This window comes from Ochlerotatus camptorhynchus, unplaced genomic scaffold (assembly GCF_037179485.1).
Source record: "Ochlerotatus camptorhynchus isolate MF236.1 unplaced genomic scaffold, CSIRO-AGI_Acam_v1.1 ptg000328l, whole genome shotgun sequence".
Classification (NCBI taxonomy): Eukaryota; Metazoa; Arthropoda; class Insecta; order Diptera; family Culicidae; genus Ochlerotatus; species Ochlerotatus camptorhynchus.
Genome location: NW_027040816.1, coordinates 2,866,108 through 2,883,825, shown reverse-complemented (window position 1 = coordinate 2,883,825; position 17,718 = coordinate 2,866,108). Strand labels below are relative to the sequence as shown.

The 17,718-nt window shown below is 38.9% G+C and overlaps 1 protein-coding gene across 5 annotated transcripts in view; it reads right to left on the bottom strand.

Moving 5' to 3' along the window:
- Window positions 1-17,718, bottom strand: part of Mctp (multiple C2 domain and transmembrane region protein) — a 168,654-nt gene that overhangs the window by 35,340 nt on the left and 115,596 nt on the right. The gene's annotated exons all lie outside the window — the stretch shown is intronic.

The window sequence follows — 17,718 nt, the reverse complement described above, 5'->3', positions numbered from 1 at the left end:
CAACGAGAGCAGGAGTAACAGTGTTATTTAGAAAAACAATGTCGTTCTGTTGTCAAAAAGGGGTTATCAATATTTCATCGTCTACTGTGTTGTTTATTCATATATGTGCCTTTTTTTTTGGTGTGCATCGACAAATGTCTCTGGTTGATTGGAAAAGTTGCCATCACCCCCGCATGTGTCATAGCATGCGGTGGAATATGATTTTTTGTTCAAATCCAGCTCAATGAGAAAACTTTCTCCGACTCACAGTAGGCGTCGCCGTTCGTCGGCTTCGGTTGGCAGCTAATCGAGCGCTATTGAATAAATCGATCAGAGATCAGATCGAACTCCGACGGCGGTGGCGGCACCCGCTGGGATAATCGAATCATTGTTTACCGGCCGAATTTCAAAGGATGTAATGGAAATTTTATCTTTTGACTTTCTTCGAATTCTTTTCATTCAAATCAATCACGCACTTGTTTGTGTGAATGTGTATGTTTGTGTGTGTTTGTTGGGATTGTGAGAAAGATCAGATTCTGTTTGTTTATCCAATTTTCGGTGAGGAGTTGTAGCCCGCGTGTGGTATTCATTAGCAACGTTACTTTTTTGTTTGCCAAGGTGCAATGTGTTGGAAAATGGTGCATCTTCTAAGTCAGTGGTTTTCACCCTTTTTTGTTCCATGCATTTTCAAAAATTACTCATCACTCTTAAAAAAACTTAGAATGTTAAATGTACGACAGATTTGGCTAACACACGTTACAGTACATAATAACATATTGTGTGTGGCAGGATAATTTCTCGAAATGGGACAATACCATCTGTTCTTTTTTGTGGCCGTACGACTGCGCCCATTTATTCAACATACGGTGGCTATTTATCCAGGATTCGCTCCTCAATCCGCTGCCATAAAATACTATCTAAGTTACACACCTGTGTAGAATCCTTATGAGCGGGGCTGCAGCGTGCTTATGAGCGGCGCGCTTCGACCGTCATCAAATGAGAAGTTAACACAAGCGCGACAATACATTGTCTTAACAATACTAGAGTGCATTGAATGGCAATGAAGTTTACGCGTTTTTGAAAGTTTATTCGTCTGCGAACCGCTATCATTCGCAACATTGTATAGATCCGCTCAAATAGGCTCGCAAGGCTAGTTCCACAACCATAACCACGGACCAAGTCCAAGGGAAGACGACCCTACACGGGAACAAATCCTATTCAATTTTGACGAATAAAAAATCATGACATGAAAAAATTTGCCATCCCATGAAATCATAACAATGATTCATAAGTTCGTGATGGAAGTTCATGATTTTATAATGCAGCGAAATCATGACCGCTACAAGCGTTACACGTAACTGGCAAACCGTATTCACAAAACGTACTACATAGGTATCTCTTATACGCCTTTTGCCTTCCATCTTATGAAAGTACTGATAGCCTAGTGAAAGTATGGGTTTAATGATATCAGGGTTCTTGGTTCGAATCCAGTCTGATCTGATGCTTTATGTTTTGGTTTAAAAGCTAAAAGTTAAATTCATGAATTTGGCTCACGATTTCAACTTGGATGATTCGTGATTTCGGGAATCTTAGCTGCGTTACGCAAAAATAGCACATGATATCATGAATATTGGTCATGGTGTATTTTCAAAACATGAGAATACTACATACTGGAATCATGAGTCATTTTTCTCATTTCGGAGGTTGGATTTGTTCCCGTGTAAATTGGTACGCCCCTCGTGCGGCGCTAGCACGCCTCTTGTGTTGGGAATTGACATTTTTTGACAGTGGTTTGTTTACACTTCTATAGAGAACAACTGGTGCAAGTTTGATCAAAGTAGTCGATCGCGTTCAGAAATAACGTCAAATGGAACTCGAAAGAAGAAAAAATATTGTACACAAACACCTGGAAAATCTGGAATGGTCCGGTTCCAAGCTGGCTAAAGTGCTGAAGATGTCGAAAACAACAGTTTGTCGAGTGCTCAAAACCTACATGAAAACCCTGAGTGTGGAAAGGAATCAGTGGACCTACGAAAAAACTGGAACCAGGGATCGTCAGCTGCGCAGCCAACCGGTCTTTCGATCCGAGATGTGGCCTGAAGGTACAACGCCAACTTTCAAACGGTGCGGAACATCCTTGCCAAGGAAGGATACAACTCGTAAAAAGCCAGTAAACATCCGAACCGGCACATGAAGCAGAATTCCGTGGCCAAAAAGCGTGCAAGGTCGACCGTGTTTTGACGAAACGCAAGGGCTGCACTTTGATCGATGACGAAACACATGTACGTCAAACTCGATTTTAAGCAGCTTCCCGGTCAAAAGTTTTACATAGCGACTGGACGTGGGGATGTGCCGGGAAGATTAAAGTTCGTGTTTGCCGACAAGTTCGGGAAGAAGGCCATGGTTTGGCAAGTGATTTGCAGTTGTGGCGTGAAAACGGAACCATTCGTCACATCCTCGACGATGACATCCCAAGTTTACATCGAAGAATGCCTGAAAAAGCGTGCCTTTCATCCGAAAGCATAGGGGCAAAGTCATCTTTTGGCCCGATTTGGCCAGCTGCCACTATTTCAAGGTGATTTTGGAGTGGTATGCTGTCAAAAAGATCGATTTTGTCCCCACGCTAAAGAATCCTCCGAATTGCCCGAAATTTCGACCAATCGAAAAATACTGGGCAATTTCAAAGCATCGACTTCGACGAAGCGGCGGGGCAGTCAAGGACATCCAGCAAATGTGGGTAAAATGGAAGATAATTCTGTGTCTGTTTTCACTGTGCGGGCGCTGATGGGCACCATCAAGAGGAATGTTCGAGATTTCGTTCGAACTGGAGAAATGTAACCATCTAATGCTGTAACTTTGAAGTTTTAATAAAAGCACTGTAAAGCAACCATTAATGGATTTTTTAAACTTATTGAATTACGATTTACATGTCTTTTTGTGCGTACCAATTTACTTTTAGTCAGCCTATAGCTAAGATGCATGGAAGATTTTGATTTGCTGTCGTCAGATGCGCGCGTAGATAGATAGAATATTGATTTGAAGATTTCCTGCAAAAGGATGGAACACGATGAGAGTAGATGGATTTGGATGCAAGAAATGGCAGAAGATTTTTCTTAGATTGATTCACTAGCTTGAATCCTTTAAGCGAACCCCACACCTATCAATACTATTGATGCTAAGAGGAATTATTGACAATACTATTGATGATGTGAATACAGAAATATTGTCAATACTGATGTATTAACCTCAATATTGCATGTATTTACAATACGATTAGTTTTATTCTCCTCGGTTGAAAACCACTGTTCTAGGTGATTATTGTTACTAAGTTGAGAGCGCGAGAGAGAGAGAAAGGTCGGGTGCATACAGATGGGAAAAGTGGAAGTAATGGCTGTAATTTATCGCTTCAATTTAAGACGGATTTTCTTGCATTGTGTGAAGAAGAGGTAGAGTCATGACTCTCATTAGGATGCGATTCCTCGGCGGTGTGATTGTGTAAGAGTGAAGAAAGGCACTGAGCTGTGTTGAATCTTCTGGGATATATTATGTTGTGGCTCACCAGAGACGGATACAAAACGCTAGTTTATTCTGTTGAGATGGATGCATGTATTTAACATCTTTGTATTCAATGTCAGTGGGTCGAGGTGAATTAAGCATTTGTTGCCAGTTTTCCTTAGCCATTATCGATGAATAAATATTACGAATACTGCGGAACACTTGCGGATGATTTGGCTTTCGCCAATAAGAAACCGAGGCTAGGATCCAGTAAATATGCATCCATGGACTGTTTCTAAACAGGTTGAAAATGACTACAGCCGTGTTGCACGGGAGATAGTTTTTTTGTTTTGATGTTCCCCGCCATTGGCTGTCTAGTAGCTTAATTTTAAATAAAAAATTCAGTCGGAAGAAATACTTTTTTTGGAATGAAGCCAATAAATCCAAATAGGTGCTGCAAAATCTCAAACATACACGGTGATATTGACAAAACAGCTTTCGCCATTATAACGACAATGTACATAGGCGTAGTCAGAGGGGAGAACTTAAGGCCCACGCACATTAGATCCGGATCGGACACGTTGAGGCAAAGTAACTGTTTTATTTAAGCATTCCGCTAATGATGAATATGATCATTAAGTTATGTTTTGTCATTTGTCACTGACAATGCAGTTAGTGATGTTTATAAAGGGGGAATGGCGGTATATACTAAACCGGATTATTACCGGTAGTAGTTTTTGGATATCTTAATAAACGCAGCTCATCGCAACTTTTTATTATTTTGGACACCTTGAGCAGTAGCGTAATGTTAAATTTAGAGCAGGTTACTCACACATTTGCCATCTGTGTACCACCACTCATCTTTAAGGAGCGCCTTTAATTGTAATATAAGCATTTACAGAAAATAAAAACTAGAATTCTGGTAAAACTTGTCTTTAATCAGCTCGTTATATAACTTTAAAATACTTATTAATGAGATATTGGGTTTTCAGTTTAACGGTGGATGGCCAAGTTTCGTTCTTTGGACTTGGCCTTCTTCATGGCAAAATTGTACCGCCTTTCATTCAGCACAAAATGCTTACGATATAAAACTAAAACCAGCCCTCAAGCCTTTTCATGAGCTGAAATCAAAGAACCAATTCTTAAAGATCTTTAAGCCTACCCAAAAATCATAGAATTTTCTGGAGCTTTCGGTGCTTTCCTAAAGATATTGGAACTGCCCTGAAGATCTGTGAACTTCACTGGACTATTCAGAACTTTTTTGAAAGGATTCCTCACATTCCCTGAAGTTATAGAAATGCCTTGCAGTTCTATGTTCTACCCAGGGCTCTGCATTTTCGAAACAAAGAAAAGAAAATGAACTCTCCGCAGAATCGCTTCATTTCGAGCAATATCATTTTCGTGTAAGTCATTGTGTTTCTTGTTATCGAGTCACGATGAACGTTCCTCCCTTCAAATATGACTTGACTATCGCTTGTGTCGTTCGTCAAGTGCTTCAGTTCATTTCATTTGAAGCAAAGACTTGTTTCAATTGACACAATGAATGACTCGAAAACTGCTTACTTCGTTTTTTCCACTTTCACTTCAATTCGGGCTCATTCGACTTCTCACGCACCGCGTCGTCAAGCATCAAAATATATTATCCTCATAATATCGGTTGCCGATAGGGATGGTATCCGAGTTATATGTTGTAATAATTAAATGTTTTTTTTTTATATTTTTATATTAAACGAAAATTAAATTAACGAGGCCATTCTAAATAGAGTCCAAGATGGCGACCATCGGGGTCAGGAAAAGTCTCAAATACCCTACAATATGGGTATTTACGGAACGGGAACGACACGAAGGTGCCGAAAATCGATATCGGACGCCATTTTGGAATCCAAAATGGCGGCCATTGTGTTTCAAAAACAAGTGTCAATTACCCTACAATAGGGTATTTTCGGAACGGGGATGGCGCGTAGAAGCTGAAAATCGATAACCGACGCCATTTTGGAATTCAAAATAGTGACCATCGGTTTTCGGAAGTGGACTCCGGATAATACTCCGGATAATCGACTCTAAAATTCCGGATAATCGAACCCCGGATAATCGAGTCTCCCGATAATCGAGTCCGATCTGTAATCATATGGTATATTAAAATACTAAATTATTTCAAATGTCTGCATTAAAAACTAAAAAAAAATACTCCGGATAATCGAGTCTAAAATTCTGGACAATCGAACCCCGGATAATCGAGTCTCCGGATAGTCGAGTCTGACCTGTATATGGGTATTTTAGGAAAGGGAACAACGCGTAGATGTCAAAAATCAATATTCGATGCCATTTGCAAGCCATTTGACACTTCTTCTGAAATCGGAATCCACCATCTTGAATTTCAAGATGGCATTGGACGTCGATTTCTGGTTTCTTGATTTCTTCTTCTTCTTCTTCTTCTTCTTCTTCTTCTTCTTCTTCTTCTTCTTCTTCTTCTTCGCATTTCAAGCTTATTGCGTATCGCATATTAGCTTATTGCGTGCTCTCAACTTAGTGTTCTAGATGCACTTCCACAGTTATTAATTGAGAGCTTTCGATGCCTGTACCATTTTTGCATTGGCATAATTGTGTGGCGAGTCCAATCATACTTCTATGCCCAGGGAAGTCGAGAAATTTTCCAACCCGAAAAATTCCTAGACCGGACCGGGAATCGAACCCAACCACCTCCAGCATGGTCTTGCTTTGAAGCTGCGCCTTTACCGACTGAGCTAAGGGAGGCCTCCGTTTCTTGATGTCACCCCGATTAAAAAATCACATTGATCGATATCTGACAGTATTTCACAGTTTCCCTCCATCTTGGATTTAAAGACCATTCTGAAAATAACCATATTTTAGGGTATTTGACACTTTCCCGCAAATCTGAAGTCGCAGTCTTGGATTTCAAAATGGCGTCGTATATCGATTTCCGGCTTCTAGACGCCATCCCGGTTCAAAAAATACCTATATTGATGGGTATTTGACAATATTTCCAAATTGTTCTGTAATCGGAAGCCGCCATCTTGGATTTCTAGACGTTAACCTGATTTAAAAAACACCGTATGTATGGGTATTTGATAGAATTTATAACTTTTTCTTAAAGCGGAGGCCGTCATCATGGATTTCTAAATGGCGTCGGATATCGATTTCCAATCTCCAGACGTCACCCCGATTCCATAAATACCCATATTGATGGGACGGCATCAGCATTTCCCACTTTTCTGAAATAGGAAGCCGTCATCTTAGCGGCGCCGATGGTGTAGTAGTGAGCGTGATTACCTCTCACCAAAGCAGGCCTGGGTTCAAGCCCATTCGGCACCGCCAGGATGTTCTGCGGCATAACATTTATGATCGCGCCTTCCTTCGGAAGGGGAGTAGAACCATTGGTCCCCGGTTCATGAGTTGATGGGTCGATATGTAGGGTCCAGGTGTGGGAGCTGCCTCCCTGGCGTTGGTAGCTCTGGTGCTCAGCACGGAAAACAAGATCGACGGAAAACAAATCAAGGAAAAAAAGAAGCCGCCATCGTGGATTTCACAATGGCGTCGGATATCGATTTCCGGCCTCTAGACGCCATCCAGATTTCAAAAATACCTATATTGATGGCTATTTGACAATATTTCCCACATTTTCTAAAATCGGAAGCCGCCATCTTGGATTTCTAAATGAAGTCGCATATCAATTTTCAATCTCTAGACGTCACCCCGATTCAAAAAATACCCACGTGGATGTCAAATTTATCATTGTCGGGTGGTTTGTTTACCCATCAAGGGTAAACAAACCACCCGACAATGATACATTTGACTTCCACGTGCACAGATCTATGCGGATACGCTTAAATGAATCGAGTGAACAATCAACAAGAGTTATAAAAACTGCGCGAAATTGGATCGAACGCTTCGCTTAAATGACAATGAAAGAAGAAATGAATACGAGTCAACCCAAAGCAAACAGCATGAAAACTGATCGAAAGTGGTTCTGTTGATGTTGACGGGGATCTGCTCGAAGATAAGACAGAATGACTTTCAATTGAAAGTGATGGTTTACAGCTTCATCGTCACTTGACGATTTTCAATTGAAAGTGACTTTGTGGGGCACTGGTTCTACCCCAAAGTTGCTGTAATTTCCCTGTAGTTTTCGAAACTTCCTTGAAGCTCATAGAACTTTCTTTAAAATTTCTAAACTTCCTTGTACGTAGCTAAAGTTTTCGTTCCTTCAGAAAGTTTCCTAAATATTTCAGACGTTCTCTGAAATTCTCTACCGTTCCAGCAATTTCATTGCAATCCATGGACGGTTTCTTCAAGCGTAACGAAGATTCTTTGCGCGCCGAGGACGGAGTACGGATATCTACTCGGACAATGGTACAAACTTTGTTGGTGCCAGGAATCAAATTCAGGATCTGATCGCATTACTGAAAGGCAAAGAACATCGTGAGACAGTGTCAAAAGAATGTGCAAATGAAGGCATTTTTTTGGCATTTCAACCCTCCGAGCGCCCCACATTTCGGTGGGTTATGGGAGGCAGCGGTACGTTCCAATCCGGTATCACACGAAGATTTTGTCACTCTGCTAGCACAAGTAGAAGGCTGTTTCAACTCAAAACCATTGACAGCTCTATCCGATGATCCATTAGACCTAGAAGCGTTAACACCAGCACACTTCTTGATTGGAGGTTCACTGCTTACTATACCAGATCCAGATTTACGTGATGGTCAAATGAATCGCCTCACTCGATGGCCATTGGTCCAGCGGCAGCTCCAAGATTACTGGATACGTTGGTGTCGCGAATATTTAACGCAGCTGCAATCACGATCAAACCATTGGCAGCCAGGAATGCAAATCAGCAGATTTGTTGTTATTGTCGACACAAATCAACCACCCACACAATGGAAGATGGGCCGTATAGAGTTCTCCAGATGCACAAAAGTGTGTGTGAGACCGCGCGCTACCTTTTTAAGTATTTGTTATATCGCGATACCTGTTTGGTTCTTCTTCTTTTTGATTATTATATATGGATGTTGGATTTTAGTGTTCGTGAGATTGCGCTTGGAGATCTCTATACAAGAACTTTACCCAGGTGACGATGGAGTCACTCGCGTCGTTACAGTACGGACATCAACCGGTTCGATGAAACGTCCGGTAGCAAAATTGTGTTTAGTACCGTCAGCAGATCAAAATCAAACTGTCAAGCTGACCAGGCCTGGAGCCGGACCTCGGGCCAATTTTACCCTTGAGAACGTTCCTCTTCCACATCTCAACCGGTCGTGTATAGATTCGTCGGAAAACTGACTGGAAACTACAGTGTGCTTCATATATCCTCACTAGCGTGCACAGGAATCTTGTTAAGGAGGGGCAACTTTTTTCTTTGGTGCATTAAATCTGGGGATGGGGAGTACTCCAAAGTACGTGGTAGATGGTGCTGTCCTCCTCCCACTTTTTCCCTACTGGTCAATTCAGCTAATTTTATATATTTTTTGCTCCGGTGGTGGTTCATCTTCTTTACATTACATTGTGCAACGACGTAATCATGTCATTTTGAATATGGTTACTTGTATACTGGCAATTTTTTGCACCGCCAAGTGTTTTTCCAGCACAGGATCGTAGTTAGCCACCAACTGGGTGGCACACTTTCCGCTCCTTCTGAATGTCCGATTTTGTAGCCGCTTTGCCTTACTAGCAGCAATCATAGCTGTTTTTTGGTAGTCCAGTTCTTCGTCGATAGCCTTCCCGGTTTTGAATTTCTTCCACGCTTCCATACTACCAACATGGGTATCACTGCGATTGTGTTTGCCCAGCAACTCGGTCGATTTCTTCCAATTTCTGAACCCTGTAGGAATCGTTGTAATAATGTTTTGCGTCATGCTCTTCTTTACAGGTTAAAATACAAATCAAAGAAAATATATTCTTCAAGGTACTGGTATCATCTTTTATTAGTTACCGTTCTGAAATTTTGTGCAGTAGGGTTTTGTATATTTTGAAGGCATCGTTACAATTTTTGACTATTTAAAGTAAGTATTTTTGTAAGACCTTATATGCTGTTGTAGTCACTTTATTGTTAGCGTTGCCAGTACGTTAAACTTGGTCATTTTCAGCGAAAATTGTAGTTTTAATTTTTTTTTTATTTTGATCTAAATGCCAAGGCTAATAGGATCATTAAAAGGTTTAAAAAATATATAACGATTGGACCAAAGGCGCACAAAACTATTTTGATAAACGAGTACAGGATTGTTAACGGAATGACGACTTGTGCGAAGGATTGAGCATGTCAACCACGGTAACGAATGACTTGAAATTTTCAGAGAAGTTTCTTAGACAAATTCTTAGTAAGACAACAATCGACCAAGGTTCAATGGCATACTTATACATAATTTTCAATTAGGGAATCCAAAAGCTGTCTTTAAGCTTTGTACAGTTGCGAAAAAGTCCATCCTCAGAATTTCTTATGTTCTTTTAGAAATTTTTAAAACTCTATGAGCTCTTTTGAAATTCTTCTCAGAAGTCCTCTGGAATTATTTTGAGAATACTTCTTGACTTTTACTCAGAACACCTTGGAAGAATTTTCTTAGTATTATCTAGAAATTATTCCCGGAATGAGCCAGAAATTATTGGTACTCCCTTGAAATTTTCCTCAAAATCCCTTTGGAATTTCACTCAAAATTTAATTTTCTCGGTATTCTTTTCGGAATTAACATGGAACTATCTGCAGGATTCACTAGAAATTATTAATAGACATTTCTTGGAATACTCCCCAGAAATCTTTTGGAACAGTCCTCAGAATTCAATATCCTTGAGGATCTTCTCGGATTTTTTAGAACTCTCCGAAGAGCGCTTTTGAAATTCTTCTTAGAAGTCCACTGGAATTATATTTACAATTCTTCACGATTTTTTTCTCAGAACACCTTGCAACTGAAATTCCTTTAGAGTTTCAGAAATTATTCCCGGAATGAGCTAAAAATTATCTTCGGAATTCGCTTGAAATTTTGCTTAAAATCCCGTTGGAAGTTCACTCAAAATTTGATTTTCTCGGTATTCTTTTCGAAATTATATTGGAACTATATGCAGGATGCACTAGAAATCATCCGCAGAATTTTCTTTGAATTCTCTCCAGAAATATTTTGGAACTGTCCTAAGAATTCAATATTCTTGAGGTTCTTCTCGGAATATTCTAGAACTTTTTTTCTCAGTACACCTTGGAAATGAAATTCCCCTAATGTTTCAGAAGAATTTCCTCTGTATTCTCCAGAAATTCTTCCCAAAATGAACTTGAAATTATCTCCGGAATTTCCTTGAAATTTTCCCCAATATCCCTTTGGAATTTTATTCAAAATTTGATTCTCTCGATATTATTTTCGAAATTATCTTGCAACTATCTGCAGTATTCACTAGAAATTATTCGCATAATTTTCATGGAATCATCCCCAGAAATCTTTTCTTTTGGAACTTCTCTTCAGATTCAATGCCCTTGAGGTTCTTCTCGGAAGTCAAGTTTAAGTTGTCCGTCCATTCACCAAAACATTGTAGTTTTCTACCAGAAATGTTCAATAAAGCTTGCCCCTCCATTCATCAGAACTGTTCAACTTTTACATCAGGGATTTTCAATTCAGCTAGCCCCTTCATGCAGCAGATTGAATCTTACACCAGAAAATTTCAATACAAACTTGCCCCCAGAAAATTTAACACCAGAAAATTTCAATTGACCAGAACGATGCAAATAATTCACCGTTAATTTTCAAAAAAATTGTTCTCCAATCTTCTGATGGGTGCAGACTTCCTTTTTCCATTTTCCACCAGACATTTTCAATATAGCTTGCTTCTCCTATCATCAGAATGTTGCAGGTTTTCCACCAAATAAAAAGATTTTTCAACATAAATTTTCAGTAAAGCAGCTTCCCTCCAATCATAGGATTGGTGCAAATTTTACATCAGAAATTATAATTAAAGTTTGTTCCTGTATTGAGCAAAAGGATGCAAATTTGAGACCAAACATTTTCCGAAAAGCTTGCCCATCCGTTCACCAGAACGATGCAGATTTTCCTCCAGAAGTTTTCAATGTATAGCTTAATTTAAATAAAGCTTGTCCCTTCATATACCAGACCAGTGCAAGTTTTCCACCAGAAATTTTCTGTTAATTTCATTTATCAGAGCGATACAAATTTTGCACCAGAAATTTTCAATAAACCATTCTCCTCCATTCACCAGAATAGTGCACCAACAATTGTCAGTGAAGATTGTTTTACCATGCACTTTTGTGGTGCAATTCTCAGGCACCAGAATGGTGCAAATTTTCCACCATAAATTTTCAATGAAGCTTGCATTCATCAGAACGATGCGAATTATGCACCAGAAAAATAAATAAACCTTGCTTCACAGTATTGCGAACGTTCCACCAAAAATATTCAGTTAAATGTGCACCTCCAAATTTTTAGCGTGATTCAATTTTTCCACCAGGGCTATTCATTTTTATTAGTCCATGATTGATGATATTTTTACACCAGATATTCAATAAAAAGCTTTCTCTTCGATTTACCACCACGAAGGTGAATTTTTTCAACCTTAAATTAACCCTCTTCTTTTATCCCTCCATGCACCACCTTGAAAAAAAAATTACAACAGATTTTTTTGTATGCACCACTGTGGTGCTATTTTTTGACCTTAAAATTTCATTGAAGTTTGTCCCTTCATACACCTTTGTGGTGCAATTTTCAGACACCAAAAGGTTTTCAGTGCCCTTATAGTCAGGCTTCCAGTGCGCGCGCTACCGTATGCGAGACGCAATACGAATAGTCTCATAATCATAGCAGTCTCATGCGCAAGAGATTTGTAGCACTCTGTTTCTCTCTCTTCAGTTTTGTCGCATCTCACATTCTCATAATGTCTGTGTGTCGCACTGTTTTGTAAGCACAGCACATTTTCGGATGTATGCGTTTCATGAGAACGAGTATCATGCGACGTCGCGTGAGCCGAAGCTCATGCGCTTTTCGCAATGAGACGTCGCTAAGCGACGTTTCAATGCGACATCGAAATAACAAACTCAACTGGAAGACCAACTCGTGTTCTTGATGTGGGAAAAGTGTTGTTTTGTTTTGGAATCGATGGAAAGCGACCTAGCTACTACACTCTTATCGAGCATGGAGAAGAGGTGTCGGATGGTTATGACCAACAAAGTTTTCCTAGCGGCAATTTTCGTTGATAGGATTTACTTGAAAAATAGCCCATTCATAACGAACGAAGTAAGAGATGTGGCTTTGGTAAGCGAAATGTACAATCAAGTTGTGGTTTATTTGCTCGTTAATATGCTTTTTTTTTAATTTCACCGAGGGTCCACGGTACTAACACTAGGACTATTTAGAAATCTGTCGTCGCAAATTGATTGTTTCAATTCAGCATCATGGAGGCTGATATGAACTATCCTGTGAGCGCTAACACATCTGAAGAATTCAGTTGCTGCCGTAGTAAGTTTTGTTGATTGACAGGTATTCAATACAATTCCTGAAACAAGAAGCCAAGCAACAATCCGTAATACAGATATGACACAAATTGTTCCTAAATTTATTACTTTAACCTTAACACAGAGTTTAGATTACCGACGTCGCTAAAATTTAACTGGGTTTTTAAACAGCTGAGTTTTCAGCAATCAACTTAGTAGTTTTTGGTTTACCTGAAAACTCGGTAAATGGAAAAATCCCTGAAATGTCAAAATTTACCGTTTTAGTCAGTAAAAAAATTACTGATTTTTTCAGTAATTTATTTGTTTACATTATTTTTGGTGAGTTTTCCAGTATTTTGATGAATAAAAATCAATGAGTAATAAATAAAATATTTCGGATATTTTAAGATATTTATTAGAGGATCCAGGTTTATTTGTTTAGAGGCATAATAGCAATGATGCTGTTTAAACTAATCTTGAGCTATGTCCAGCTTAATACTTCCTCGTGGTTCAGCCGGCTGGTTGCTTTCTTGAAGTGCCGGATTGCGTGCGTAAGTCTGGAGCACTGCTACATACAATTGAAATTTGCTGCAAATTCAATGGAACATCTGGAAGCCAATGCAGGAGTGCAGAAACTGCCCGATTTCGTATGATTTTGCACTCCTGCGTTGACTTGCAGTCGTTTAACTAATTTTCACAAACATGTTGCTGTTTTCACACACAAATTTCTGAAGTCAAGTGCGCGAGATGGAACGGAGGAGAATGACATAAAGGAGTCCAATTTACAAGTGTGATCAGTAATTTTGGAATTTCGTTTGATGATTGTTTCAGTAAAACATAATCAGTACTGAAAACTCGGTGTTCTATTTTACTGAGTTTTAGTCATTTCCCGTAAAACTGTTATTTAACGGTCAATTCAGTGATTACTATTGCCGCATTCCGTAGCTTCTTGCAAAAACTAATGAACGTCAGTAATTTTATTGAGAACAGCTGAATGTTCGGTAGTTTTTGTGATTTACAGTTCGAGAACTGTAAAAAAAATTACCGAACAAGGAAACCGTGATTAAGTGTACGTACACTGTGGTGCAAAGTTGATCGAACAAAGGTCGTTTTCATACAAACTAGCTGAAATTTTGACGCAAAACTACAAATATGTTGAATTTCACGTGTAAGAAATACCAAATTTTTTGAAGCACCTGCTGGAAGGTGACAATAAAAATAAAATTTGTGCATAGCTGATCGGACAAAGGTAAATGGAAAAGCAAGTTTTGTGTCAAAAATTTCAACTCAATTGATCTGACAGAACACATTTACAACATGTTAAACTTGGTTAATTTTTAAGTGCAGACTTGTGTGTATGCAATGAGAAGTCACCACCAACGTTTTTGCAGCAAAGTACACTTCTGCGTTGAAAATAATCCCTTAAAATAGTGTTCACTCAAGCCAGACAAATAAAAATATTAATCTTCAGAGTTCTATCATTACTAGCGTGTTGATATGATCGGTCAAGTCAGACCGAAATGTGAATTTTTTATTTGATTTTGAGAAAAACGAATTTAAAGTTGGCTGTTCAATATTGTGTCTTATGTAATGGGAAAAATCATTTGACCGTTTTCTTGTGCTACTCTAATTTTTCAAATCTGGCTGAAAAATTGAAATGTAGCTGAGAGAATTCGTGATCTTATGATATCATTAACTCATTTATTGTTTTTATTTTGCTACTTAGTCTCTTCTGACTTAAGGCCGACCATATGATCTTGTATAGTACAGTGCTGTTTTACATTCAAAATCGTCCATTAATATTTTTACTGGTCTGAGTAAAAGTTTTCTGAGGGATTCTGAGTTTAATTTGGTGCAAATGCGCAATAACTTGTTTATTTTTCCACCAAATGGGCTGAAAGCTTCAGAGGCTTCAAAAAAATGTATTTCAGATGATTTCCGCATAAGGACTTGTTGAAGGACACATAGTTCCACAGATATTCCGTTATTATTTGGATGCTAACATGCTAACGGTATCCCAACTACCGTAAGGTTGCCATCCACCGCTCACGTAGCCTTCCTTTACCTTCCTTTAGCAACCTTTCGACAAGCAATTGCGTCTTCCTAGGATCATTAGTGGTGATCTTACGGTGATTCCAGTATATCTCTGGAACCATGAGTTGAGTCTGCTTGAATCTATACTAGAAGATATTTCTGGAACCATCTATAAACTTTACCCCATTTCAAAATCCACATGTGCAAAGGGCCACAAGTCTTCTGTGAACAAACCCTTGCAGTCCCTTATCTCGTCACCCGACAACATCACTTATGATGGGACCGCGAGAGTCAAAGCATGCGAAACAGCGCACGGCGATGGCGCCCTGAGAGAGCGCATTGAGATGTTTCAATGAAACAGTCGCATGTGATTGAATACATGCGTCGCATTGAGAGAGAAATGCGATGAGACAAACAAAAATTGAAACGCTCGAATTTGTTGAGAGCGTGTAGCTTGTCGCGCGCATCGTTCTGGTCTCTCTTTTGTACAATAATGTAGCACACCATGGATTTGAGAGTCATGCGACGCTCCGTCTCACAGCTCGCTGTCGCATTTGTGTACGCGTGAGATTTCCGGAAGCCTGCTTATAGTATGAAATGAAGTTATTTTACCTTCAAATCAAGTTATCAAGAAAACAAGCTATTTTATATCGTAATTTGGAAAAGTGGAAATAAACATCTTATTTATAAAAGGAGGGGCAATTGTCCCACCTTGTGCATACCAGTGTATATCCTCCTTTTTCTTATTGTTCTTCAGTTGATCAATTCATACACTGGACAAAACCGAGATTTGTTCTATATTTTATTTATCAACACCTTACTTGCTCTTATGCTGGGTTTAGACTAGGCAAGTCAAATGATCAACTCAGTTGAATTCAATTGGCTTGAAAAGTTGAGCCTGGTTCAACTTTTTTCAATTAAAGTGAGTTGATCAAGTCAGTTGAATGGCATGGTTTACACTTTCAATTCGCGTTCAAGTCAGTTGAATTCAACTGACTTGATCAATTGACTTGCCTTGTCTAAACCCAGCTACACAAACCTCAGATTGAGTCGGTGGTTCAGTGCGTCGAGAGGAGTTCGTTTCTTTCAGGGTAACTTCAGGGTAGGTGAGAATGTTTGCGAGCGACAAGAAACACAGTGGATACAGCCAATTGAAAACGCACTGACTGGGATTTAGGTACTCCACGGTGCCACCAATTGGTTGAGTGTGATGCCTAGTGGTAGCAGCGTTGCCAGTATTCCAGATTTATCTGGATTTTCCAGATTGTTAGTCTTCTTGCCAGATACACAGACAGACCACGTATATATCCAGATTTTTTAAATATGTTCCAGATTTTCCCAGATTTTTTTGAATATCACTGCAATTGATTTACCCTCTAATAAAAAAAAACATAAAAAGCCAAACTTGCTACTTTAATTATTAAAGGCCATCAACGTTGGACATTATTGGAATTTAAAGGTAATTCTGAAAATAGTTCAAGTTAAGTGTGAGGCGAATTCTTTGTGAAATCAAAAGAGAATTTCAAGCTACTTCTGAGTAGAATTACATCCATCGTGTGGCGTCACCTATCATTTAGGCGTATTGTGAGCAGTGCTGAGATTTGTCATTGTCATTGACAGACTTTTGCATGATATTGACAAAATTGTTTTTCACATAGTCAATGATAGACTTGATCCTCAAAAAAATCTTTGTCAAAATGTCATTCATTTTTTCGTCAATGACAAAGATTCACCTGGTAACAGAAAGGGTAATTTCTTGCATTCTGAGTCACATTATTGTTATCCAAGCTGTTCAGGACGTAGATGCTTGTTCACTTTAATGACTCCATGTAATTGTTTTCCTCAAGCCATTTAATTTCATTTTAAATTTAGCTAATAAACAAATCAGCACATGTTCGTCACTGACAAAAATGCCACTGACAATTGACATGGTTTGCCTTGACGATGACTGTTAGCTCAAACGAGTGACCAAAGCAGAATTTTGAGTATCACCGTGTATTGTCGAAATTGTGCAGCACTGATTGTGAGTGCCACGAAGTGAGGGTTTGATTCCCGCTCCAGCCGGGGCAAATTTTAATAACCTGAAAATTTCCCTACTGGTCTAATGGGTGAGGAGTGCTGTCCGTTGTCTAGTGTTAAATATTCAGTCTGTGCAACCTATGGTTGAAGACGGTGTCAATTGTCTTGTCAACTCTGATGCCAATTGCATGGAGATTTTGTGAATATAGGAAATACAATCCGGAAGAGAAATCATAGAAAATTCTTATGATGAAACTTAAGGAGTATGTTGATTCGAATCGTGGGAATAATTTCAATGGAATTCTGTCCAATGTTTCTATGGAGATTAATTTTAATAAAATTTTCAAGCGCAATTTCTGGGAGACTTTCAAAACCATTTTGGCAAAGTACTTGACTACTTTGGTAATGCTGAAAAAGATTTCAAAACAATTCTGACCTTACATACAAAGCAGTTTATTGGGAATTATCGGATAAGTCTGAGAAGAGTGTGACGGTCATTCTGAAGAGTGTACCAACTAAATTTTTAAGAATATTTTAAGAATTTCATAGAGAAAAATCGATACAAAATTGAGCCAAAATTACCAATTTGAGGGAGTTGTGGGATTGGAGAGTAATTTATAAGAGATTACAAGAGGTAATGCTAGGAACTCTTAGAATATTACTGGAAAAGTTTAGATATTTTCAAAATTATTTTAGGGGAATATAGAGAAGAAATATGATGGAATTCTAGGATGATTCGAATTGAGCTAAAAAAA